Source organism: Mauremys reevesii, linkage group 9 (genome assembly GCF_016161935.1).
Source record: "Mauremys reevesii isolate NIE-2019 linkage group 9, ASM1616193v1, whole genome shotgun sequence".
Lineage (NCBI taxonomy): Eukaryota > Metazoa > Chordata > Testudines > Geoemydidae > Mauremys > Mauremys reevesii.
The window spans coordinates 82,398,840-82,426,396 of NC_052631.1; the positions used below are offsets into that span (position 1 = coordinate 82,398,840).

Sequence of the window (27,557 nt, forward strand, 5' to 3'; positions counted from 1 at the left end):
ATATTGTGGGTGATCTTTCTTTCTTTCTTTCTTTCCCAAGTCCTATGGGTATCAGACTACACCTTGCAGTATATCATCTGTTTACCCCATTGTCGCCTGCATAGTGACCAGTATTAATGGTTATAACATGGTCCTTCCTTTTGCATAACTTGCCCTGTGCACTCTCTCTCACATGCTCTACACTCTCCAAGTGTTTGGAGTGCCACATGGTGGTGTCTGAATCCTTGTTGTTTGCCATTTAAGATCAGTCCCCTGGTGCCATTTCATTGTATGCTGTCTACTAGAGTAAAGTTTCTGGGAGCAAACACACTGTGTGTCAAGCCATGTTTCTAGAGGTTGATGGGAGAAATTACTCTAGGCTGATTCTTTCCCTCTCTCCTCCCTATTTCCTCTGTAAAGTTCAAACCTGCTGGTCCTTTCCTGCCTGCTAAGTGTGTCTAGTTGCATCATGTTCTTTGAATTTATACTTGCATAGGATATGGCTGGCTGAATTAACCTGTGACTGTGTTCTTGGAGACAGAATGTTACTCTGGGCTCCAGGGGCCAGATTCTGATCTCAAGTGCACACTGGTGTAAGTGCAGAGCAACTCCAATGATTACAATGGAGTTAATTTGGATTTGTACCTATCACCTCTGTAACTGAGATTGGAATCTGGACCCCAGCCTCTCTAAATGTTCTTTACTGTATGAAAAGAAACACTAAAAACAGGCAGCTGAAACCTTTACTGTCTTATCTGCCATGGGGCAAGAGATTACATTGCAGAGCTCCTTCCCAAGAGAGTAATGGTGGTGTCAGTGCTAGGCCTGAGCCTCAATCACACACCCTTCAAAACCAATGGAGAGAGACCTCTTAAGTGAGGCTGCTGGATGGCGGCATGATTTGCCCTACTGTACCTTCTTAAAGGCTACAGTGTTCATTAAGTCTGAGGCCCATGCGTGTGTGTAGTGAGGTAGAGCTGAGAAGGGGGTAAGGAGTGGTTCTGAAGGTCTTATGTCTTCGGCTGTTGCAGTGTCTCTCCTGGAGGGGTGACTAGTACTGCCTCCAAAAGGATTCAGTGTCTCTCCATGCTAACGCTGGTCCACCAGGTCCTACAGAAGAATAGCCCTGTACCTTTCCTCCTTGCCTATCCAGTCCATATTCTGGTGGCTGAGATTCAGCTGCCACTCTGCATGGGAGTGTAAGAGAAAGGGGAGGCCTCTTCCCCCTCATTTTCAGCCGGCCCTAACTCTGACTTCTTGCTGCCCTCTGCACCTGGGCAGGGCCAGTCATGCTTTGGCTGCCCTAAGGCCTGGTCTACACTAGGAGTTTATGTCGAATTTAGCAGCGTTAATTCGACTTAACCGTTCACCCGTCCACACCAGGAAGCAAATTAGTTTGACCTAGAGGGCTCTTTAGTTCGAATTCTGTACTCCTCCCCGACGAGGGGAGTAGCGCTAAATTCGACATGGCCATGTTGAATTAGGCTAGGTGTGGATGGAAATCGACCTTAGTAGCTCCGGGAGCTATCCCACAGTGCACCACTCTGTTGACGCTCTGGACAGCAGTCCGAGCTTGGATGTTCTGACCAGCCACACAGGAAATGCCCAGGGAAAATTTGACACGCTCCGGCTGTTGTACCCCAAGGGTCGAAGGTCTACTGCAAGAAGACGACTCGACTCACACAGAGTAATAATACCTTCATTAAAGCCAATTACTCAGTGTGGAGTCGGTCTCTGCTCAGCAGAGTACTCCGACCTCTGGTAAATAATAACAAAGCAGTAGGGGAGGTAGGGAAGCGTGCTGTCCCTACAGCGGTGGACCCCAGGCCGAGCTACAGGGCGCTGGGTCAGTGACAGCAACGCTTGGGGTCCCGTGCAGATGTGTACTCTCAGTGTGGAGTCGGTCTCGTTCTTGCAGAGTACCTCGGACCCTTGTGGGCAATAACACCGGCGCCTTGTGGATGTTCTGCAGGACCGCAGGCAGGAGGACAGAGCCTCCCTGCACTGTATCTGCAACCGCCCTCCCCCGCCACAAAGTCCCAAACCCCCCTCACCCAAAGTAACAAGAAGGAGGGGCGACAGGGGCCGTGAAAACTGTCACTGCACCCCTGCAGAGTGCACAAATACAAGAAGGCTCTCATTCCCTAAATGTTGAGAAGTCCTTCCCTTCCTGGCTCACCGAAGCCCCAATCCCAGTTTCATCCCCTAACTGTGTAGTTGATTATTAAAAGTAGTTTGCTGTTAATTACTATTTCCGTCAAGTTTTTCTACAGAAGACTGTCTGTGAAGCGGGGGGGAAGGGGGTTGTTAATTGCATAGGACAGTCACCTTTACTAGGGTACAGACACGGGGGCAGGATCAACAGCAGGTCACACACACAGTGCAGTCAGTAGGCACCCTGGTCGGTATGGGAGGTGTTTTCCATGTTCTGTGTGGGTGGGGGTACGTGACTTTGTGGCATGGGAGGGCGGTTACAGAACTTATGCAGCGGTCCTTGTCCTGGACCACAGAGCCACGCAGTAGGGGAATCTGTAACCGTCCTCCCCCGCCACAAGGTCACGTAGCCCCCGCACACAGAGTCCCGAAAAGGAGGGATGGCAGGCTCCGTTGAAACAACCAGTCCGGCACTGCAGACCGCTCTAGGAGCAGGAGCCTATCATTCCTCGAGTGTAGAAGCGGTGTTAACATCACTGCACACCCTACCCACCACAGTCTGCGTCCCTGTTTCAACCCTTTAACGCGAATTCATTAATAAAGAAAATGTTGTTAATTAACAATGTTCCATTAACTTTATTTTTAAACATGTTTTGGAAGGGGGGAAACGTGGTGAACGGGGTATGTAACCGCAGAAGAAAGTCAACAGTAACTGAAGCAGGGGCAGGTTCAGCTTCTCTGTAAAGAAACTGAACAGTCACAGGTTACCCCGCTCGCTGAGGAACCTAGCTTTCAAAGCCTCCCGGATGCACAGCGCTTCCTGCTGGGCTCTTCTAATTGCACGGCTGTCTGGCTGAGCGTAATCAGCAGCCAGGCGATTTGCCTCAACCTCCCATCCTGCCATAAAGGTCTCCTCCTTGCTCTCACAGAGATTGTGGAGCACACAGCAAGCTGCAATAACAATGGGGATATTGGTTTCGCTGAGATCCGAGCGAGTCAGTAAGCTCCTCCATCTCCCCTTGAGACGTCCGAAAGCACGTTGAATGATAGATGACAGTTACCCAAGACCACCCTCGACACATTTTTCCCCCCAGCATGCATTGTGGGGAAATCCCAGAATTCAAATGGGCAGCGGGAACTGCGGGAACTGTGGGATAGCTTCCCACAGTGCACCGCTTCCAATGTCGACGCTTGCCCCGTTAGTGTGGACTCACAAAGTCGAATTAGTGTCCTTAGTGTGGACACACAAATTCGACTTTGTAAGGTCGATTTCACAAATTCGAATTAAGTTAAATCGAACTAATCTGGTAGTGTAGACATACCCTAAGATTCGCCTACAAATTTCTTTTAGTTCAGATTGGTTGGCTGAACCCCTGGGAATGATGCTGTGAACTGTGGTGCTTACAACCAGCACGTCAGGCCCACGGGTCTCGTCCTGTAGTAAATAATCACGTAGATGAGAGATCACTGAATATGAATATTTCTCAGTATTGCTCTATGGACTTTGATCATCTCCACTGTCTAGATGCAACTCTCTCAATGCAAGCTGCTCATTGACAGCCAGAAAACACATCCTATATAATAAAAATGCTGGGGGATTCAAGGCCAATCCACTTGTCTTCTGCAATGTCTTAGCTACTAATGAGCTAAATCCTTATTCAGGCAAAAGACTGATGGATTTCAATGGGAGTTTTGCCTCAGCCGGGTCAGACCAGCCTCTTGTATTATTACTACTTTTTCTGCAGCCCCGACCACTGCAGCTTGGAGGAATGCATGGTTTCCATTGCAGGGCATGATATACATGCACAAATATAGGGCCAGGTCATGATTTGAGTAGTATCTTACCCCTGGAAAGGTCCTATTGGAGTGAATGGGATTCCTCAGAGAGCATTACTCAATGAGAATAAAGGTATCAGTATCCGTCCCGTAGGGTCCATGCACTCTGATCCATAGAGTCTGCCCAGAATCTCTCTCCCTGGTGCCTCTAACGGAATGGCCTCTCCATGGAAATGGGAGAAACAGAATATCAGACTAGATGACCAGAATGTTCCTTTCTGGCCTTTAAATCTATGGAGTGGGGTGCCCAATGTCCATTCTTACGTATAGGTCTCCATGTATGTGTCTGTACGTACCGTTGGGCTGTACTTCCATAAAGCTCTTTGAAGGCGGCAGACTCTCACTGTAAATAAATAAACCAAATGAAATTTAAATAAATGCATTGTAATGTTTGTGCAAGCCCTTCTTTGTTAACTTTATTTTTTTTAAATAAACCAGACTGCAAAGAGTTACAAAGGGATCTCACTAAACTGGTGACTGGGCTACAAAATGGTAGATGAAATTCAGTGTTGCTAAGTGCAAAGTAATGCACATTCAAAAAATAATCCCAACTGTACGTACGAAATGTTGGGGTCTAAATTAGCTATTACCACTCAAAAAAGAGATCTTGGAGTCATCATGGATAGTTCTTTGAAAACATCCACCCAATTTGCAGTGTTAAAAAAACAACAACACAAACAAACAGAGTATTAGGAACCATTAGAAGATGGATAGATAATGAGACAGAAAATATCATTATGCCACTCTATAAATCAATGGTACCCCCACACCTTTAAAACTGCGTACAGTTCTAGTCACCTCATCTCAAAAAAGTTATGTGGGAATTGGAAAAGGTGCAGAGAAGGGCAACAAAAACGGTTAGGGGTATGGACCAGCTTCCATATCAGTGAGATTAAAAAGATTGAGACTGTTCAATTTAGAAAAGAGATGAGAAAGGGAGGATATGATAGAGGTCTATAAAATCATGAATGGTGTGGAGAAAGTGAATAAGGAAGTGTTATTTATCCTATCACATAGCACAAGAATTCTAGGGGTCTCCCAATGAAAAGAATAGGCAGAAAGTTTAAAACAAACATAAGGATTTCACACCATTCACGGTTAACCTGTGGAGCTCATTGCCAGGGAATGTAGTGAAGGCCAAAAGTATAACTGGGTTCACAAAAAGAATTCAATAAGTTCATGGATGATCGATCCATCAATTGCTATTAGCCAAGGTGCACGTCAATGGCTATTAGCTGAGGAACACAACTCCATACTGTTAGTGTCTTTAAACCTCAAACTGCCTGAAGCTGGGACTGGATGCCAGGGGAGTGGCTCACTCAATAATTGCTCTGTTCTGTTCATTTCCTCTGAAGCATCTGGCACTGGCCACTGTCGGATGACCACTGGTCTGACACAATAGGCCATTCTTGTGGTCTTCATGTTTTTTTTCCTCTAAAATATCCATGAAAATCTCACTGGCTAACCAGAAACTTGGGCATTGCTGGTAACAAATGGGCATACAGAGACCACTTTCAATACTGAAGGGCCTTTCAAAAAAGGTGGTTGGTTCTAAAATGGGGCATTTTTACTTCACTCCGCAAGTTTAATTTGACTGCATGTTATTAACTTTCATCTCTGAAGCAGGGGCCTTAGTAACAGATTGCGTTCCTTGGCAACAGGCTTCCATGGTTTAATTAGAGCAGATGTGGGAGTTTTAAAAATGCCACTGTTGGAATAGTTGAAGGATATTAGCAAATCAAATGGGCTGAGGCATGAGTCGTCTTGTCAGTCAGATGGGGGTGGCAAGTCAAAAGAAGTAGTAAACAAGATGCAAGCTGTGATGGTTTGGCAGAGGAGGCTTGGCAGAGCAGTTCTGGAAACTTTGCTGCCTTCCTGGGATTCCTGGGGTGTCACTCATCCCTGCTATTCTGTGCCTTGTTTGATTTATGTGGGGAGGGGTAGTAGAAATCAGGGTGTGGGGAGAGGGGGAAATTCTCTTCCTATGAATGGGATGATTTATGTAACAAATTACTTATTTGCAAGTTTCCAAAAGGTTTCTCATTTTTGCTTCTGTTTTCACAAAAGTAAGAATTCTGTCCCCCGCCTTCCTCCTGTCATTTTGCGATTAAAAGCTTTTCCTGTCTTCCATACCTAAGACTTCACAATGACCTGGAGGAACCATTGCTAGGCATACGGCCCACTTGGTCTTTGCCCTTTCAGTCAACACAGGGGCTAGTTGTGTGATGGTTGGGTTTTATGACATGGTCACGTATTCACTAGGAACTGGACTGAAGTTTCTAGCTTGCCAAACAGCCCTCAGATTGTAACCAGTTCAGGTGCCTAACAGAGAATGAGCCCAAACCCAAAGCCTGGATCAAGCTTTGAGATAGAGAGAGTGCTGGGGTCAGAAGCCAAATCCAGATCAGAATCTCATGTCCGTCCCCTCTGTTGATCCTAGGCTGAACCAAATTCCCAGATCTAACTATCCTCAAAGTGTGTGTATGTGTATTAATAATAAATGAGTATACATAATAAAATTAGAAATAATTATAATGCCTGACAGCAAGTGTGTATGTGTGTGTGTACTTGAAACTGATTCAAATCCAGGAGGCAGTGATTAGTGGTTAGAACAGAGCACTGTGAACCAGGAGGACTCCTGTTCCCATGTCTGCCTCTGGCTAGCTGTGTGACACTGGGCAAGTGACTGGCACATTCTGTGTCTGTTTCTCCATCTATTTCATTGTGCCAAAAAGTGTGTTAGGTGCTTCCTAGAACACGGAGTGACTGGGTTCCTGCCCCAAAGACCTAATAAATCTTCCTCCCTCCAAGGCAGACTGTGAAAAGAGTTGAGAGCGTTGTATAAATGATGCCTTTTTTCCAATGAGATAATCCAGTACCAAATTTGACAAAGCTAGTTCAGGAGGACACTTCTGGCTGTAACTTCTTCTGGCAAAGCTTGATAACAATACGTATGACAACTTCTATTAGAAAACCAATTAGCAACTGTAATACAAATAATAAATAATAATAAAAATTATCAGTAGAGCCCAAAGCATTGCGGCATTGCTATGGTAATCTGGAGAGTACTGGACCATTACCAAAGAACACTGTAGCATGTTTTTAGAGAAGTTAGCTGCTGCTTAGTTCTACAGCACCACTGTTTTGTCTATAAAACCAAGCTGTAAAATTATGGGCAAGGTTAAATACAAATCTCCTCCCTATCCTTAATTAACCTATTGATTTTTTATTCCTTTTTGCAGTTCAACAGTGACAATGGGTCTGAGAACATGGTTCTAGTCTCTAGCATGTAATGAAGAACACCTGCTCTCTACAGCAATGAAATAACTATGGTGGGAAAGGGCACTCCAAAGGATGTTGTCATGCTCCCCTTTGAATGAGGCAGTTCAGGTTTGGTATATCAATAGGGAGGCGTGTTCAGAGCCATCAGATTGGCTGCCTGGAATGAATTTTGTAACTGGGGGTGGGGGGAAAGGGGAGACAAATGAGTGAATTCTACAGTAAGGAAACCCCCCTGGGAAGCAGTGGCAGGGGGAGGAGAAAAACTTCTTTGGAACAGTCTCCATATTCACTGATTTGTTTGTGATGTTGCTCGCTGGGTGAGACTGTGGGAGTGATGAAGGAGACCCTCGAAGGCCTATAAGCTGCAAATCCCAAGGGGAATAGTGTATTGTGATACAGTGTAATTAGGAAACGGCCATGCAAACCATAGAAAAATATCAGAGGTGGGCAAAACGCCATACTCCTGACCTGACCACTCCCCTCGAACTCTGAGAGAGTTCCAATCCAGAGTCGTGTCTTGGACCTGTCTCAAACCAGGAATGCAGATCTGAGTACTGCCTTGGGATACAGATCTGCACTGAGCAGCTCAGGAAAATATCTCCGAAATATACAGAGAAAACACAAAGCACTGACAGTTCAGAGCCAGGGAATATATATGTCAGACAGAGTGGATTGAGAAGGGCATGGTATTAGAAGCTTCAGCCAGACTCTTTGGTGGCTCCAAACATGCTCTTAAAGGAACACTGCTGCAAGCATAAGGATACAGATTTGTTTGTGCTGGTTAAGTGGCGAGGGCTGATAGTAAATGTCACCTTAATCCATGTGTTCTGTTTTGCAATCAGTCTCTCCAGCTGCAAGTAATTAACCCTCCCCACCCCCCGCAATGCCATGCCAGTTTGCACAGGAACATGACATTAATCTAATAATTATAGCACTTGCACCAGTCACAACTGCTACAGCTAAGGCTATAAAAAAGTTTCCAGTCTAATGTCTTCCCTGTCTTTGCATGCTCATAACTGCCTGAAATGTTAGCATTCATTGGGAATGCAGGTCACTCCAAACCGCAATTCGTTGTCAAAGGACAGATTTCACCATGTTCATAGCATTCTCCTGGAGAAGCATGCAGATGCCACCCCCATGGCAAGCTGCTGTTTATTGAGCATGCCCAGAAAGGCATTTGATCTGGCAGCTGCCAGGCGCCTGGTGTGGAAAGCCTGGCAGTGCAGAACAGCTGATTTCCTTTTAAACTATTTCTCAGCCCCTGGGGTTGTGTGATGAAGAAACAACCAAGTGGCAGTTTTCCTGGGAACCACGGTATCCGCACGGAGTGAGCAGAGGGGTCTCTGAAGATCAATATCGCTCAGAACAACTTGCTCATTAATATCGCTATTGATTGCATTATTTGAAACTAAATTGCGGGAAGGGAGCTGGACCAGTGCGGAGATGCTAAGAGTGACCTGAAGCCCAGTTCCTATACATTTGAAATTGTCTGGCTATGTAGATTTTACTGAGAATGCACCCTCGGTATGACATTCCTGCAGAGTACTCTGCATGGCTTGCAGTGATTGGAATGGACTGCAGGACACACACACACTACTTCCCAGTAACATTTTCCATGATGTTTTCATAAGCTTGTGGATGCCTGCTTTCAACATGCGTTTTCAAACCTACTGCAGAGTAACCAGGGATAGCACCCTCTCCAGAAACATGGATACTCACAGCTTTTTCAAAGAGAGAAATTCCTGGGTACCCTCCTGTGATATTAAGAACAACCCAGGGGCAGAGGGTGACGGACACCCTGATATCTGGTAATGAATTGCAGCTGGCTTACCCAAGTCAAGTGTATCCCAATTCTTTAATGTCATGAAATGTATCTGATAAGTGTCATGCATGGTGTCAATGAAAAGCTCATGACTCACTCATTAATATCATCACATAATGTAGGTGAAAGCCACTGATTCAAAGTTAAGGACATAAACTGAAATAATACATTCTTCAAATGTGTTTGCCAGCCAACCAGTAGTTACTTCACCCCAGACAAAGGAATGTGATTTTTCCACCCGGGAGGTACTGCCAAAGTACTTTGAAAGACAGTGCGAATGTATTTACATATCCCATAAACAGATCCATCCAGCTACAGTGGGGTGGAGACAAACCTCACGCTATCACGGTGGGCGGGAGGAGAGTGACAAGTACATGTTTAATGTTCATACAATTACACCAGAGGGGGCAGAAACTATATAATTTGCATTTTAGGAGACAAATCCAGCAGGAGAGAGAAGCTTGGTCTGGGTCTTACTTTTCAGACAATACATTGCAAAGCTTTACTGGTGTATAAAGACAGGGGGCTGAACCTCAAGTGATAAGCAATTGAATCCACTGATTGCATGCAATACTACTGTACTATACAAGTGTATAGAGTGAGGTCTTTCTGAAAGGTAATGGCACACCGGGGATTAATATCATTGTGAAATGTATGTATTAGCGCTATAGGAGGAAATATGAATACATAATGATATTATGCTTTAAAGTCTGTGACCAAACAGGCTCCCTCCAGACAGGGGAGAGGGCAGATATTTACCTGTCTCCTATGTAAATGAAACATGGTGGAATCAAAACAATGGAAGCCTCATTTATTTGCAGGGGGATAGGAAGCCCACAGGAAGGGAAAAACAGCATGGGGTCATCCTGCCTCTGGAAAGAAAGTGACAACTTTGGAAGATATAAGCAAAGACAGAAACCATCTTTAGCATTCATCTCTAAACAGGCACAAGGGAACAGAGCTGAGAAAGATGGGTTCTTCCATCAAGGCGGGTTTGAAATCTCTGGAAATCAAATATAGGTGAGAAACCTGCTTAGGCAAAGATCTTTCACAAGAGAAGCCAGTCTGTTGTACTTCTATGGAAGGTCATAACTGAGGGAAAGTCGCCCATGGCTGGGAAGAAGGAAGATTGGTGAGAGAGACCATCCTGAACAAAGCCTGTACCTTGCTAGATTAAGTTTTAGGCTTCCACGTTTTTACCCTTGTAACATTTTCTAATTTGATCTCTTATACTTGAATTCACTTAAAATCCTATCTTCTTTTGTTAATAAATGTGTTTTATTATTAATATAAACCAACTCAGTGCTGTGTTTAAAGGAAAGGGTGTATTTACCTCAGTTAAGTTAATAAGATATGATTTGGTTTTGTGTCTTTCGAGGAACTAACAAACCTTATTATCTCTCTCAACTGTCCCGGAGAAGAGGGCTGGATGTTAGAGCGCACAGTTTTGGGAAAATTCAGGACTGGGAGTGTGTTGGGGTCATCTGCAATCAGTAACTGCAGTTGGTAGAAACCAGGGAACATGACTGGTATGTTGCTGGCAGGTTGCTGGGGTCAGAGTTGCTGGACCAGGGTTACAATTATACCGAGAGAGGGTGTGACCTGCATGCTTCTTGCTGACTGTGAACGTGTGAGGCAGGGAATTACAGTAGCAAAGCATTTGAGGAACCCGGGGTTACAGGGCAGACAGTGACTCAACCCCTCACTGGGTCTGGATTGCACCCCTCAACTGCGTAACGCCGCCTCTGTCTCCTTTTCCTACTTGTCCTTCCTGCAGAGATTCAGAACTCTCTGTCACACAAGCTGAGACTGGTTTTGAACACTATCTTACAGGTAGGTAACAGGAAAGGTACATTTCCTTGGCAACTGGTTGTGTAGTTAGGCATCTTTCTAAGATTTCATCTGTTATTGCGGGTTAATCTCCAAGTGATTCTGGATGGTGTCAAGAGTCTGGATTCATATACAGGATGAATCCGATTTGGCACATCCCTAGTTCCTATTGCCTGTTATGAAAAGCAAGTGTTAACTTTGATAGCCTTTGATTTACTCCTTCTTAAACCACCTCAGATTAAACAAGATGTAGATAATAGAGCAGTCAGATAGTAACCTTATTGGCAGGCCTAATCAACAAATGACACAGGGAAAGGTAAAAATCAGGATAATTTCTGCCTGTATCTAACAGTCCCCATGACAAATGCCCTCCTATTCCCCCAGATGCATTTTACTAATTTGCGGTCAGTTGGTTGGGATCTGAGGGCTTAATTCTGCTTTCATTTACCTCATGGTGTGAAAACCTGGAGTAACTTCAGTGAAGTCAGTAGTTACCAGTGTGTGCGAAGGCAAGATTTGACCCTGAGAGCTCAGAGATGATTTATAATTTAACTGGGCAAATCTCTTTCATTCATCTCGCTTTTCCCCCTCTTCCCTGTACATCTCTCTCTCCGCCTTCCTTCCTCTATTTTTATTTTCTAATATACTAATCATAGGCAATAGCTGTGTAAGGAAGAGAAGCATGAAATACCATAGATACCCCATGGTGTGCAGTGCTGAAATGCGTTCCAGAAGAGGGGCATGCTAGGTAGCATGGTTGGTTGGAGAGCTGGCACTGGCATAGCTAAAGCAACCTCTATATTGCCGTAGTATTTGATTTGCAGTCAAATGTGGTTACGAAAGTACTGTGGCATGCCAATTCCATTATTTAAGATGTGCATGTTCTCTTGAGTCAAGTGTTCAATTTGACAGACCATCCCTTCACTTGAGTGATATAACCACTGCTTTCAAAGCTCAAGGTAGTGGCAGTAGTTATTATGCCTGTAATCTTAAAGTTTCCTTGCTACCTTAGTAGGTAGTCTTGTTACCGTATATTAATCCATATCTTCCCCTTGCCTCCCTCCCACACAAGTCTGGCATCAAGCAACTTTTCTTGACTGTATTATATAAAGGCTGAAGGGCAAAAAATGTCAGGCAACCTTCCTGAATTGTTTCTGCATATCTGCTCCCTCCATGACCTTCATTGTCCCTCATATTTGGGGCATCTGTCCAGGCTTTTGAATGGCTGTGTTACGGGATGCCAATTTCTATAAGTAACAAGTACTAGTGGGAGTAAGGATGGATATTAAGTCAACAATATGGGAGTGTCTATGGAAATGAGAGGATGGAACATTAGTGTGGGATTAACTATGGTCATGGATGTATTAAGTCTGTGAGCATGCCCAGATATTTCCTGGGACTTGAATGCCCCAGTGGAATGGGGTGCTTCTGCAGTTACAAACATGCCCTGCTTTCTTTCCAACTAACTCGACTCCCAAATGCTTAATAGACAATACAGTATGTTAATTTTCCTAAACAGAATAAGAATTATATGTCAGGCCCTTATTGCTGGTACATGCCAGTGGTCACGGTCTCTGTCTCTGTGTCCTTGCCCAAAAGGACTACAGGCATTTTAGAAAGGGACACCAAGTCAGTCCATAACTGAAGAGTCACACAGCAAGAGATGACAATGGACCGTGTGGAGTTGCAGAGGGAAGGGCCAAGGTTAAGGATAAAGAATACGTGAGTTGCTTTATGTTGTGTACATATCTTGTTACCTTGAAATTATTTCCGTATATGATATATGTATATATGTGTGTATAAGGGAAAGCTCATGAGTTAAGATGGAATATTGCTAAGGCTTGTGGTCTCCACATTCCATACTTGCAAAAAATTAGGATAGGCGAGGTCTGCCCTGTAGATCTCTGGGGGCTGTGTTTGGCTCAGTGGCTGCAGTCTGCTCATCCCTTACTATTAAAATGTGTGATGAGGCCTTATCGCCTAGAAAAGAGATTTATTCAGTGTAGTGTTGCTAATGATTTTATTGTGAGTCTTATATTTTATGTTTTTTCTTAAAGCTCCTGATCCTGGAGTCCCGAGATTATGAAATAATCTGTTTTCATTACAGAAATATGGTTTCTAGCCCTCCATGGTTGCAGAGAAAAGTTTGAGAATGTGACCTGAGTGCACCCTAAAGGCTCCAAAACCAGAAAGCAAAGAAGAAAATGGAAATGTATAATGTTTAAGTCAATCTCAAAATATTTTGGAGCCTGACTCATAATTTTTAAACACTTGGGGTTGACAACACAGCAGATCACTTATTAAAGGTGAAATAACTCCCTATAACAAGGCACTTGACCCCCCCGATTGATATGGATTAGAGTGTTTGTAGGAGAAACAAGAATAAGCAGGAGGTTTCTGCCTGACAGTTCATCCTTTCCAGGAAAATGTTTGGAGGCTGGATTTTTCAGATGGGAAACCCTCTTTAACTGAGAGCAACACAGCTGGGTTTCCTGTCACCAAATATGAGAAACTTGGGTATGATTGCAGAGTTGTGCGCAGCTATAAATAGTTCACTTATGATGCTCTCCCTCTCTTTTGTCAGTCACATCCAGAAATAATGAAGACTGTCAGAGTATATATTAAAGATAAGAGGATGAAAGGTGGCTTGATTCAACTAGAGCATGCTAGGTGCGACCCAATTAGTACCAAGTTAGTGCGACACATCCTTCCACTTCTTCCCTCTGCTTTGCTTTGGCTTCATTTAAAAAAAAATAAATTTATGACCAGATTCGCTGCTACATCCCAGCTATGCCGAGACCTAGGGGAGAGTGATAAATAACCATGTGGCGCTGCTTGTTGTTTCCTGATTCAGGCCTGCCCAAACCATGCCAGTGGTGGATCAGACTGAGGGGAGTTCTGTTCTGTCGGGTCATCTTCCCTCTCGTGTCCTTGACACATCCACTTCTTCCCCTATGTTGGGATATCTGGTTTGGGGTCTGGCTCTCCTCTAGTAACTTTTTGGTTACCACTGACCTATGCAGGAATCATGGAACTGGGGAACAAGGTGGAAAGATTTTGATTGTAATTGAAAAAAGATGTTTGTTGAAAAATGTTTGAGTTATCCCTGACAACAAGAATGGAAATGGAGACCAAGAACTTGAGAATCAAATACATTTCTTTCATGCATAAGCCTTATGGAAAAACCTGTAGATTGCAAATGAGATGATAAATTTCATTTGGGTTTTTTTTTAATCATCCTTCAGAAATCAATAGAGAACTGTATCCCTCCCCTAGAATTGTGCACCAAGAGCAGAAAGCAGGGGCCAGCTTTAATTGATACCGTTTTGTTCCCTCCCATCCCAGTATGTGGCCTCCCATCAGTTTCATCTGTCCCCCTCTGCCTCTGAAGTTTTAATTTTGTCAGCTGGCACGAAAGGGAGTGGAGGATCTTGAAAGAGGCTGTAGCAAGAATCATGACATTTCATGTTGTTTCTCTGGGCATTAAGTAAAAAAGAGACCCCCCTTTATCATGCCTGATGATAGAAATAATGAAACCTCTATTGTATTTAAATACACGTCTGTTCCAGAGATGAATTCTCCCTCATAGGAGGCAGATTGGCCGAGAGGAATGAGGAACCGCGTAGGGAGTCAGAATTTCTACTTCTGGCAGTGCTACCGACTCACTGTGTGGCCTGGGGTGAGTCACGTCTCTCTCTCTGCGCCGCCTCTGACAAATAGGGAGCACGGCATTGACATGCCTGCCAAAAAGGGACATGCTGTGAGGATTCATTAGCTGTTGCCACAGAAGTGCGCCATATTTTATTGTTTTCTTCCCCACTCAGTGCCACATTGCCTGACCCAATATATGTCAATGATAGAAAGTAGATTATGCCTCTGAGGGTGCATGATCTCACTGGTGAAGAACTCACCTTGGGTGTCTTTACCTTTCACCCATGCAGGGGTCTGTCGTTTCATTCTCCAGGTTTGAGAGCCTGGAAACAGAAAGAGGAGGAGGGAGAGAGAGTTAAATAGTCAGGAAGAAGCAGAACCAAAGTGGTTGGGGGAGGCGAGGGGCATCAGCACAGGGGCTTACTCCTGAAAGACTGCCTGGATGGGCAGCTTGGTTCCAGTGTAATGGGGATTTAGTAGTAATAAGAAGCAAGATCTAACTTACCTCCTTCACAACTGTCAGCGGAAACCCAAATGAAACTCTGAGCACAAATGGATTTGCTGACTCTGCAGATTTGGGAATCCCAGAGCAAAGGGGGATGAGGGAGAATCCAGGCGGCAGCGAAGAAGAGGTGAGGAGCAAATTATCATAAGCTCCACTGTTTTTATTCCCCCTCATTTCCTCCCCCGTATGTTTCCCGTCCCTCCCAATTCCCCCTTGAATGCACATAGTTTTCAAAGCACATGTGGAAAAGGGAAGCAAGAAAAATCCCCCTCTGCCTGTGCTTCAAATAAATAAATAAAATAAAATCCCAGGTAGTGAGAGGCTGCTATTAACATGCTCCTGACAGGCACGAGACTGCTGGGCTGAGGGATGTCTGACTGAAGGGTTAGGCTGGGGTAGGGACCGGGGAGGGGGGCTTCTCTTTTTCTTTCAGCTCTCTGCAAGTGGTGGGTTCCCCCCCCCCCCTCCCTGATAATAAGGATATCATCAGAAGCAACATGCAGTGGCTAAGGGATGGCTCAGGAATGGTGAGTTCAGGTAGCTATGTCTTTCTCTTTTCCTCCTATTGCAGTACTTGGAAGGGGAAATAAGGCTCAATCCTTTCTCCAGACTCCTTCTTTACTCTCTGTCCTTGAAAATCATTGATCATGCTGTAGCCATTTTAGGGTCCCTGCATTACAAAACTGCTGAGCCAAAGAAGAGATTAAAAGAAAGAAAATGACATGGCAGAGATTTGGCAGGTTCGGGGGTGGCTTTCTGGAGGGGTGCGTGTGTGTGCGGAATATCATTTTCCAGGGGCTAGCGTGCGGTGTGTCGGGTGAAACAGCTAGGTGAAAAGAATCACGGAGGGAGAGAAGAGAACTGGAAATGGGGGTGTTGGTTGTCAACAGCATTGTTGCAAGTGGAACCGATCCGATCTGTCTCTTCCGTGGCAGATGAGTTGGGGTGTGTGTTTTATTTGTTACTAAGCTGTCGCGTTCCTGCTGTCACTTGGGTCTGGACTGTAAAACACCCATCTTAAAAGCGGAGGCTTCAAGAAAGCAGTTTAAACGATGACAGCCAGTTTACAGCTGTTCTTGCTGCTCGTGACTGGAGTGCAGCTTTGTGTTGATTTTTCTGTTGTGGTTGGGGAAGCCAGGGAAATTCCCCCACCTTAGACAGGGCTAACTGTTCAATAACTTCCAGACTGAGAGAGACAGTTCCCCCTTCCTCTCCCCAGATCTCTGTCTCCTACAGAACTGCCTCTGCTTTGTAATATTATTTGCCTGAGCCCTTTCTTTATACACTAGGCTTTTTTCTTTCAGTACAATTTCCCACTGATGCTAACACTGCTGCATCTCCACTGAGGGTAGCAATGAGGAGAACCGTAGTGTAGCCCTGGTCTGAGCAGGTGTAGACAACATAGTGCTTAGAGCACGGGGGTCACCTGGGAGCCCTGTCTGCACTTTGGCTACCACTGGTGGAACTGAACCGATCTTAGCAGTGGTGGGGAACATTTCAGAGGAAAGCCTAGTATAGAAACAGCTGTAGGTTACCCATTGATCCCAGTCCATAGCTTTGAGACCTTTCGTGCAGGTTCCTCCCCCACCTTCCATCCCCTTTGAGAAATGTTATACAAATTTGAGCTCTAGAGGTTTACACTGTCTAAAGACTCTGAGTCCATGATCTAAGCTGAGTGTCGGGGTGTGGGCAGCTGTCCTGTGTCAGACACCAGGGTATTTAGGTTTGTATTTAATGTTTGTCTAGCACCTGGTACCGATTTCAGGATTTTGTTTTTTCTTTTAAAATTGTCCAGGCTTTTAATTTCTCTCTCCCTCCCCTTCCCCCCCCCCCAATCCCATCCACCCAAGTGTAATTCTCCAGTAATGACATTCTCCCTGCTCCAACTGGTGTCTAAGCAACCGAAGTCACCCGGCACGAATTTGCCTATTTACATTTTCAGAGATTATCAAGTTGAAAGAGAGCAGTGGAGAAAGGCCCAATGTCTTTCTTTCCTCTTTTATTTTACCTCCTAGGCAACTACTGTGCTGTGATGGATTTTGGGGGGTGGGTGGGTGGGTAGGGGAATTGCTATAGCCAAGATGAGGTGCTGTCACTCCCTCTTATCTGTTGATCTTTCCAACTATTTGTCATCAGGAAGGGACACTTTATTTTTCACTGATCACGCGAAGCCTCTTTCCCTACAACCCCTTACAAATAAAATATGGCGACTGCTAAAGAGCCTATAATATTTTTGTAAACACAGTCTGGGAGATTTTTTGGAAAGTGAAAGTTTAGGCAGATGACTGATTCTGAAACAGGTTTGCACCAGGAATTACCAAATACCTTTAATTCCTGCTGGGGGGAAATTAATTCCAGGACCATGATTTCCGAGGCTTTTTCAAATGGTTAACAATCACAAGAGTATTGAAATTATTCTATCTATCATTTGAAAATGGAGCAGACAATTGATAAAAACAAATAAGGTTTGCATACGAGATATTTATGAGCCATAATGCTGCAGCCTGGTGTGAAGGGGCTTAAATGGTTTAAGCGATGTAATAGGTGGTAGTCGTCTCTCAATGTTGAATTGAAGTTCCAGCATTTTGGTAGGGGGCGCTATGATGCTGCAGGTGTTGTCTCTTGGCTGAGCAGTGAAGCTGAGTTCCTGATCACTTGGGCATTAACAAATCTGCACACTATTCCCAAGACAAGGAGTGTTAACCCAGATGTCCGGGCCAAATTCCAGTCCAAATAGTTATATTCCATTCTACTTATATTCTTTTTGTGGTTCCCATTGGGTAAGTTACTTTTTACTTTCTGTCTTTAAACTGTTGGGTCATGTTGCTGTGCTCTGTTGAACAGTTGTCATATTTCACCCCAGATGTAGCTGCCCTTCAGTGGAGGCTGAAGTGATCGGAATATATGTAGTCTGGAAAACATCATCATCAGAAAAGCAGTGTAGAAATGTAAAATGGTCTTATAACTCTTACTGCTGGAGTGAGGTTCACTATTGCACTCACAGATGCTAGGCTGCCATAGCCTATGGTATGATAGAAAACCTTAACCTCTCATCCAAATGAAATTAGACCTGTTTTCATGAGCATCCATCAAGCCATCCACAACAGTTCTCGCTTGTATAGATTTCATTGTTTTATGAATACTGATTAAAAAACATCAAGAAAAGTATGTATCAGTTACAGCCTTGGGCCAGATTCTGCTCAGTTGCATTAGTGTAAAACTGAAATAACATCATTTATTTATAACATGATACGTAAATGCTGCTTTTTACTATTCTCGTCACTAGATTAAGACAAGGAGTTACGCTCATTCTTTTTCAATGCTAGTCACATGTATCAAAGACACAGATCCATATATTTTACAGTTGGTCACACCTTTTATTCTGGTAGTAGGCTGTTCTTTATTTCTAAACCTGCCACTTAAACCTTGCTATTATTCTGTCATATTAAGTTGTTGGGTTTGTGCATGTGCTGCTTTCTATTTTTTAAACAATTAATCTTTTGCCAATTATGCTAGCTTCCTGTGAGGGTATTTTACACGCTTCATTGGTATTGAGTAGGTTGCTAAACTCTGCAAGTATCTGTTTCTAACCCTGCAAGCTGAAACTAACTGTCATTGCTAGTGATAAGAATAAATATACACAGCCGACCAGCAATGCAGGTAAGATGATTGTCCGGGTAGGAGTTTCCTCACTCAGAATATTGATCCATCATGAAAATCAAATGAGCCATTTTAAAGTCATCCGCACAATATGATATTTTCTGAAATGCTCCCAAGGTGGATTAAAGAAGTATGGTTTTTTTCAAGCATTAGCTGTATTTATTAAAGAAAATAGAAGCATGTATCTGCAATATATCTTTGTTTCCTCTTTGAGTTTCATTCTGGGCTCAATCCTGTGCCCATGGAAGGCAATGCAAAGGTTGCCATTGGCTTTAACAGTTCAGAGTCAGGCCCCTTTAAAGCAGATTGTCGCAGCAAACCTAATTTTGTGCATTTTTAAAAAAAAATTCAATTGCTGATTTTTCACATAATCATTTAAAAAAAAATCAAAAACCAAACTCTTGCAAATCAAAGTGGATAAAATATGACAAAATTAAACAAAAATTAATTACACGAATACAAATGCAAAATCTAGTGGAGAGGCTGTGAGGAGTGCAAATCAGCAGCCGAACTTCCACATAATCTTATCTAACTTGTTCTTCCCCAGTTATCAGTATGTAAATCAAACAGTCCTCCAGGTAGCACAGGCTGCTCACACTCCAGCATTTGAATGGGTTCAATGTCAGAAAACTGGCTGAGAATCTGGACAATTTTCTTTTTTTAAAAGCTAAAGATCTACTCAGGAGATAAAAACCTCCCAATGCCCATGTGTAGGAGGACAATAGGATTCGTTTGAGGAGGCACTGAGCCCCCTCAGCTCCCACTGAGATTAAAGGGAGCTGAGCGCACTCAGCAGCTTGCAGAATCTGGCCCTTTGCAATAATATGCACAAAGAGAATTGCACTGTCCTGCAGAGTGGATTGGAGCACTCGGAGAAGATGAACACTGCACCCTAACCCAGAGTTTTCATCACCACTGAATGCTCCACCCTAACTAGAAGGGCCCTTTCTCCAGAAAGAGAATGGGTTATTTCAAGTCTATTCCTATTCATGTTGGACTCTGTTGTCACAGAAGATTGACACTTGGGTCAAATGTGCACTTTCTGTGCTGTTGATTAGAAATTCCTGAAGGATTAAGCTTGTTTCATAGTGGAATTTTCCCCACACATTATTTATTTTCTGAGCATCTATTGGACCATGATGATTTTCCCTCTACACCCATATCCTATACCCTTAGGACAGTTTGGATGTTTCAGCGTTAGTCTCCCTCTGGTTTTATTCTTATATGAGTGCACAATAAACACAAGGGATAATAAATAGTTGATAATGTAATAAATAATAAAACAATCAATACCTGGCATGGGATGAAGGTTGGTCCTGTGACTAAATCATAGGACAGAATCAGGAGACCTGGGTTTTATTCCTATCTGTGTCATAAAGTTGCCGTGTGAACTTGGGCAAATCACAGGCACTTCACCTCTCTGTCAATTCTCACATCTGTAAAATAGACATAATAATAACTTCCTTACCTCACCAGGGTGCTGTGCTGATTCTGTTATTAATATTTGAAAGACACTTTGAGATCCTTGGATGGAAGGTGCCAGAGAAATACAAAGTATTATTTGTATAATATCAAGCAATATGCACCCATTGTGAAACCAAAAGCGCCAAGTGGTTGGTCCGTCTGCCTGTCCGTCCATCTCATGTCCATCACTGTAGTATTTGAGCATAGCAGTTGTCTTAGTTTTCACTGACATTATATTTACTAAGAATTGATTTGTTTGAACGTAGGGATGCTTAAAAAAAGACTTCTTGAGAAATCTCTGAAATGCTTCATGTTCACATGCTCATCTATTTATGTCATTAGCTTCTTCTGCTCCAAAATTGTTGCTTTGGTGATCTTCCAGCCTGGCTGTTAGTTTGAACATGACTAATTCTTCAAGTGACTAAGCTGTTAGATAACAAAAAATCATCAAATTGTCTCAGCCTCCAATAGTTTTTATTGTTATGAAAAGACATCTTGTCTAAAACAAAACAACACACACAGAAAAAAACCCTACCTGCCTATTATGTAATGTAGATAAGCAATGGAAGGTGCATAGTATTAGAGAATGACCTAAATTGCAAATTTTGGTTCCAGATCCAGATTGTGAAATCCCTAAAATGTGAACATGTTTAGATCCTGGTATCTGGCTTGGTCTATTATAGAGAGATGGGCCAGATGCAAACTCCAGATCCTGGTTCAGGCCCCAGTTCAGCAAAGCACCTAAGTATGTGCTTAAATCCCATTGGCCTCAATTACGCATAACACATACTTAAACTTAAACACACCCTCAAGTGCTTTGCTGAAATGGGGCCTCAGATTTTGAACCTCCTCTTCCTCTCCCACAAAATTCAAGACCCAAGCTTCAGACATGTAATGTATATTATATCTAAACTAAATATTATGGTAGGAGAATATTAAGGTTGCACAGTTAAGTACTCAGAACTCCAGAAATGCCAAAGCTGAGGCTGCGTGCATAGCTTAGCTCCACCCTATTTGTGTGTATGCTTTACCATACACCTTTCATTATGTAGTCGCATACCGTTTTGTTTCTCAAATAATCCAACATCATACCAGAGAATTGCATCTTCTGCATCTGTATACTGGTCCACATCTGCCAGATAGACATAGTGACCTTCAGGCACTTTCTGATAACTCTTGTCATCTCCATGCCTGCCAAAATTTCCCAGTTTACTGTAGCCCCTTTCGTGTCATAAAAATGTCACCTTTGGACTTGGAAGTCCTGTGTGACTGATGAGGGGGGTAATCTTTGTTGTAGGTGGACTATTGTACTGTATCTATTATATGGAGGACCAAATCCTGTACAGATTTATACATGGTGCATCCCCATCCCCAGTTAGTGGGAGTGTGTGTGGTGTTGTCAGCCAGTGTGGAATATGGACGGAATCTCCTCTGATTTAAAAAAAGAAATTGATATAAACTTCAAAAAATGCAGATAACATTCTCATGGATAAAAATGTGACAATAAATTCATACATCCAGTGCCATCCAGTTGGAATTGCTATTTTTTCCTGGCATACTGGTGTCATCTCTTTCATGGAACGGGTGCCACATCCACTGGGAGTTCACTGGGCTCTTCTTTCATCTTTGAGTAGATGCTCGTGTTCTGAGAGGTGCTTCCAATACCCTGGGTTAATTTATATGAAATACACAAGATCAGTGTATATCCTAACAAGATGATGTTCATCCAGTACCCACTATTCATCTTGACGAGGGACAATCAGGGCCAAATATAACCTACAGCCTCTGTAAGGGGCAGGAGAAAAACAAGCAGCTAGGGGAAAGGAAACACCAACAACTGGTTTTTAACGGGTCCTTTGCATTCTTTGCATGTGGTCTAATGGCTAGAACAAGGAATTGGGAGTTAGGACCATTGGTTCTATTCCCACCTCTGCCACTGACCTGCTTTGTGACCCTGAGCTAGTTGTGGAATTCTCCCTGTGCACCACTTTCCTCATGCATAAAATGAATGTGTTAATATTTCTTGTAACAAGGCAGTCTGCTTCTTTAAGGGCCAGGAGGGCTGCAGCCAGCCGGCCCTGTTCTGAGACAGAGCCCTTTTTAGAACAGGTGTTTGGGCCGAGGAGAGGGGATTATTAGACCCTGTTGGGAAGGGGGGCAGCTGATTCCTAGAAAGGGCTGAAGAGCTCAGTGGAAGGGGGGAGCTGGGGGAAGGGAGTTGGCTTCTAAAGCAGGTGGGAGAGGTGCCAGGGGAAGGGCTCCTGCAAATAGCTTTGGTTTGGTGTTCCTTTGTGAGTTCTACATATAAAGAATTAAACTGTGCCCTGAAGGAAGGGCCTGAAGAGACTTTTGGCATGGTGTTAGTCCTTCCTGAGCTGGGAGACAGAGGCTAGCAGCTTGTGCTTTCCTATCCTGCAAGGCTAATAGGAGGCTTAATTAATGACTGTTAGTCAAACTTTGTTAAGAACTCCCTGGATGAAAGTTGCTAGAAGAGTGCACTACAGTATTGTTATTGGTATTTCAAATTCTCAGGCCTTTGATGAGGGAGCAGTGTGAATTTCTTACACCATATCAGGGGAGGTGCCTGAATCGGACACATACTTGAGCAGATTTGATCTTAACCCATGCTCTGAAGAGGGAGAGACTCTGTGCTGCAAAGGGTCTAATTAAACCATGGCTTTCTACAAGGATACCCAACAACCCACAGCTGAGTGGAAAACTTTCTCTTCTCCTGCCCTTTCCTCTCCAAGGCTTATGGTGTTGGTTGTTAGTATGTACATCATGGATCATACTCTTTTCATTCTGCCCAATATGTCAGCGCTGCACTATTAATTGCTGGACCTCGTCAGGCTTAGACAGCTGAAAACACTCTATTAGATGTGCTCTTTAGCAGCACAGGAGAGGTGATGGATTGACTTTTAAAGAATCTTACTATGTTGTGGCAAAACTGAAACACATCCTTGAATCTCACATGGAACAGTTTTGTATCCTTTCTGCTTTTGAGCATCTGGCTCCTTCTTCCTCAAGTCCATCATCAGGTGCACTGCCCCTGGGTTCTGTAAGACTGCTCCCAGAAGGTGAAATCAATCTCCACTTGCAGCCATCAGATTTCATGTGGAGGTCTTTGCAAGGTTGTGAGAGGGAACTGAATGTTCACCTCCAACCTATGGGGCAGGGATAGCTGCTACTGCCCTCTACAAACCATGGGGCACATCTAATCAAAGAACCAGCACCTCCATCCAAGGCTTATCTATCCCCAAAGCCTTAAATGCAGGGCTTCCCCGGGGTGGGGGCATGTGGGGCAATTTGCCCCACGAGCCCTGGCCCGGCAGCCGTCCGGGTCTTCGGTGGCATTTCGGCGGCGGGGGGCCCTTCAGTGCTGCTGAAGACGCAGAGTGACTGAAGGGCCCCTGCCGCCGAAGACCTGGACCGCCGCCGGGTGAGTACAAGCGCTGCAGCTCCGCCGCTTTGCCCCAGGCCCCCTGAATTCTCTGGGTGTCCCTGCTTAAATGTGTCAACTTATTGGGAATGGTACAGAGATCCCCTTCCAGGACAGGCAGAGGTGCAAGAACTCCTGTAATCACTCCACCTTTTCCCTTCAGCACCGTGCAGCTTAGTGCCTTGCATCCATCCTTTGTTCCCTCCATAAATTCCCCCCATGGGGAATGCTGAGGGGGACTATTTCCAAGCATTTTTTCGAAAAGCTGAGTGAGTGGAGGCATGAGGTTGAGCACTGAGCCTTCCAGGGGTGCAGAACACACAAGGGTAGCCTGGGAAGGGGGTGGGCCAACGTGACATTAACCCACCTTGGTGCCTTCAGGTTTCTGGGCTGTTGCGGGGGCTAAAATGGCCGCAGTGTAAGTTAAGCAGCCAGGGAGCTAATTGCAGCAGCTCTGCCTTAGCTGCTTACTGGCAACTCTGCAACCCTCAACACACACCCTTAATGTGCTTCCTCCTGCTCATGGCCCCACCCATATGCACCCTGAGTTGGCCTGTATAAGGCAGTCGGTAGCATACCAATGCAGTGCCAGCACCAAGTATATTCTCCTTCAGCTGGCTGGGGCTTTTACAGCCTCTCTTCAGCAGCATAGAGGGGTTGTAGCATATGGGAGAATCCATCCAAGTGCATGTCCCTATAAAGTGTCTGAGAAAAACAGAGGGGAGGGCAGAAGGTGAGCTGAGCACCAAAACAAGCCTTGTGACCATGTCTGTTACCACTTCAAACCACAGCTTTGGGGAGAAGAAGGAGGGAAGCAGTTAGCTCCTCAAAGCAGAGACTGGACAAAGCTGGGAGCATTTCTCATATGTACTCCTTTCACGAGAGGTGTAAAAATGTCAGTCTTTGCCTGGTGGAAACGTGTCACACAAGGAATGAGAAGGGCACTTTTCCAATCCAGAATGACTTCTGCAATGTCCTTCAAGTGAGTAGTACAGGATGCAGGACAGGCTGTCCCATGCAGTGCAGGACAGGGGGCAGCTGACTTATTTTAACCAGTTGGGATAAACCAATAACCCACTGGAATCTTTGCCCAAAATGCCAGCTGAACCCCAAGCAGGGATTTCCCTACACCTCCCCCAAGTTTCCCTATCAGACCACCCAGTGGTCAAACCAACCAAGATGAAGAACATACCAAGAATATGTCATCTGAAGTGTATCTACAGCCGAACAGCCCAAAGCACAAATACAGCTACCTACTGAAGAAACTGTGTCTCCACAACCAAAAGGCAGTTCCTGATGTTTGTAGGTCAAACTTTTCCCATTTATTGACATTACAAAAGATGGCTACTGGCTCTTGCAAAAAAGCTTATGAATAAGGGAAACTTCCCATTGCTACAATTGGTAAAAGTGGAGGAGCTTGGTTTGCCAGACCAATCAGCAAAGCCAGCAATGCTGACAAACTATATGAAAAGCTGCAGAACACCAAGTCTCTGGAGTGCATCGACATGTAGAAAACCTTACAAACCAGTCACTAATTTTAGAAGTTCTTTATGAGATTGTTAATGCTGGAGGCACAACACAGTTTATGCAAACAAATATGGCTGTCACATCATACTTTCTATTTTAGCAAGAAATACCACACACTACAAACTAGAGGTCAATGTTAAGTGTGTTGACACTTGTTAACCCTAGGGTTGGACACTGGTTCCGAACAAGACGGCAAATGCTCATTATCTTTCTGCAAGAAACTCAACTGACTGGTTAGAAGCATGTAGTACAATTGTGAAGGACTCAGCAGTTGAAAAAGTGAAGAAACCTCTCACCAAATTCAAAAATTTTTACATACATGGCTGATGAATGCATCGATGCAAATGGGTGCCAAGTATTGTAATTGTGTACATTATCTTGAAGTTAGTGGTAGGCCAGTAGATGCATTTCTAGATGTTCAGGTTATAGAAGACACATCGGCTGCATCTGTGACAACCCACATCTTAGAAGAGTTAAGTACTTGTAAATTGGACCACAAACAGATGGCTGCTTATGCATTTGATGAAGCTGCAAACTTCTCTGGAAGACATGGTAGAGTAGAAGCTTTGTTCAGAGAAAAGTGTAACCCTAATCTCTCCTATATACTCTGCAGAGGCCATCATAACTTCAGTACCCGGAAAGATAATGGAGCAAATAATTTTATTTTCAAACATCTAAAAGATTATAAGGTGATAAGTAACAGTCAGCATGGATTTGTCGAGAACAAATCATGTCAAACCAACCTAATAGCTTTCTTTGACAGGCTTTGTGGGTTGGGGGGAAGTTGTAGATGTGGGATATCTTGACTTTAGTAAGGCTTTTGATACTGTTTCACATGACCTTTTCATAAACAAATTAGGAAAATACAATTTATATGGAGCTACTATAAGGCGGGTGCAATACTGGTTGGAAAACCATTCCCAGAGAGTAGTTATCAGTGGTTTGCCATCATGATAGAAGGGCATATCGAGTAGGGTCCTGCAGGAATTGGTCCTGGGTAAAGTTCTGTTCAATATCTTCATCAATGATTTAGATTTAGAACCATTTGGCTTTAGGTCACAGATTTATTACTGACCAAACAATAAGTGACTGGACTGGAAGCTCTTACTATTTGATTTCTACCCAACATTCATAAACCAGGCCCCGATCCATTTGGAACAGTGCTGCTTAGAGCTGTCATTTTAACATAGCTTGTTGTGTCTGAAAAGCACAACGTTGTCATTACTAGTAACTTGCGATCAAGATTTAAAAAATAAATCAAATTGGGAAGTGTCACTATCCTTATTCTTAGTTTGTTAAAAACATGTCTCCTGTAAGAGGCTGCTCTCAGCATGGGGATGGATGTGAAATTTAGTGACTTCTTACTGTTGTACACAATAGAGACACAAGGCGGGTGAGGAAATAGCTTTTACTGGACCAACTGCTGGTGGTGGGAGAGACTAGCTTTTGAGTTACACAGAGCTCTTCCTTAGGTTTGGGAAAAGTGCTCAGAGTGTCACAGATAAATACAATGTGGAATAGATAGTTTAGAATAAGTAGTTAGCCCATGTTCTGGGATGTACACAATGGCTGTTTCCTTGGCTGTTTTAGGCCAAAAGAATATGATGTGGATTGGGAATTCCTTGTGAAAACCATGTAACTGTACTAAAAACACAGTCATGCTCTATCTACCTGTCTCAGGTTCTTATATGGCCCCCGCACCATAGTATCTGAGCACCTCACAATCTTAGTGAGACACTATTATCCCTATTTTACAGATGGGGGAACTGAGGCACAAAGAGACTTGCCCAGCTTCACATAGGAAGTCTGTGGCAGAACAGAGTCTTGAACCCAGGTCTCCAGAGTGTCAGGCCCTAACTACTGGACCATCCTCCCTCTCTCTGTTAGTGACTGCAGAGACAGCAGAGATTTCAATGAGAATTGAACTGTTTAAAGCATAAGTCACTACTGCCTGAGCTAAAGGAGTGTCTCCTTTAGTTGTGAGTAAGTCCATTAGAATCACTGGGGTTATCCCCGAGTGAGAGACATGATCACATGCCTTAAGCCAGTTCATTACAAATGCAGATGTGTGGCATGAGTCTATGGGAACTGGTGCTGCTTCTTTAACGACATAAGTCTCAAAATTAACAAGATTACAGTTGGTATGTTTTCAGTGGCCTCTCCCATTTTCTCTGTATTCGAGTCCAGTACATTAAAAAAAGTGAAATTTCTTAGTGGCAGCTACTTGAACCAGTTCTTATTTGCATGGTCTGTGTTATGCCTTCAGAACTGGCTCCTGCCTTCTGATACTAAACATGTCATCCTTGAACCCTCATTGTAAATTGTGGTTGTGAAAGCTCCTGTAATGTGAGTGTATGTGCATGCTGTCCCTGTGTGTATACACTAAGGTTATGGAGTGGATGGCCCAC

The 27,557-nt window shown here is 43.9% G+C and overlaps 1 protein-coding gene across 3 annotated transcripts in view; it reads left to right on the plus strand.

Annotated features, from left to right (window-relative positions):
* Positions 1–27,557, plus strand: part of ARHGEF9 (Cdc42 guanine nucleotide exchange factor 9) — a 264,186-nt gene that overhangs the window by 77,397 nt on the left and 159,232 nt on the right. The window lies entirely within an intron of this gene.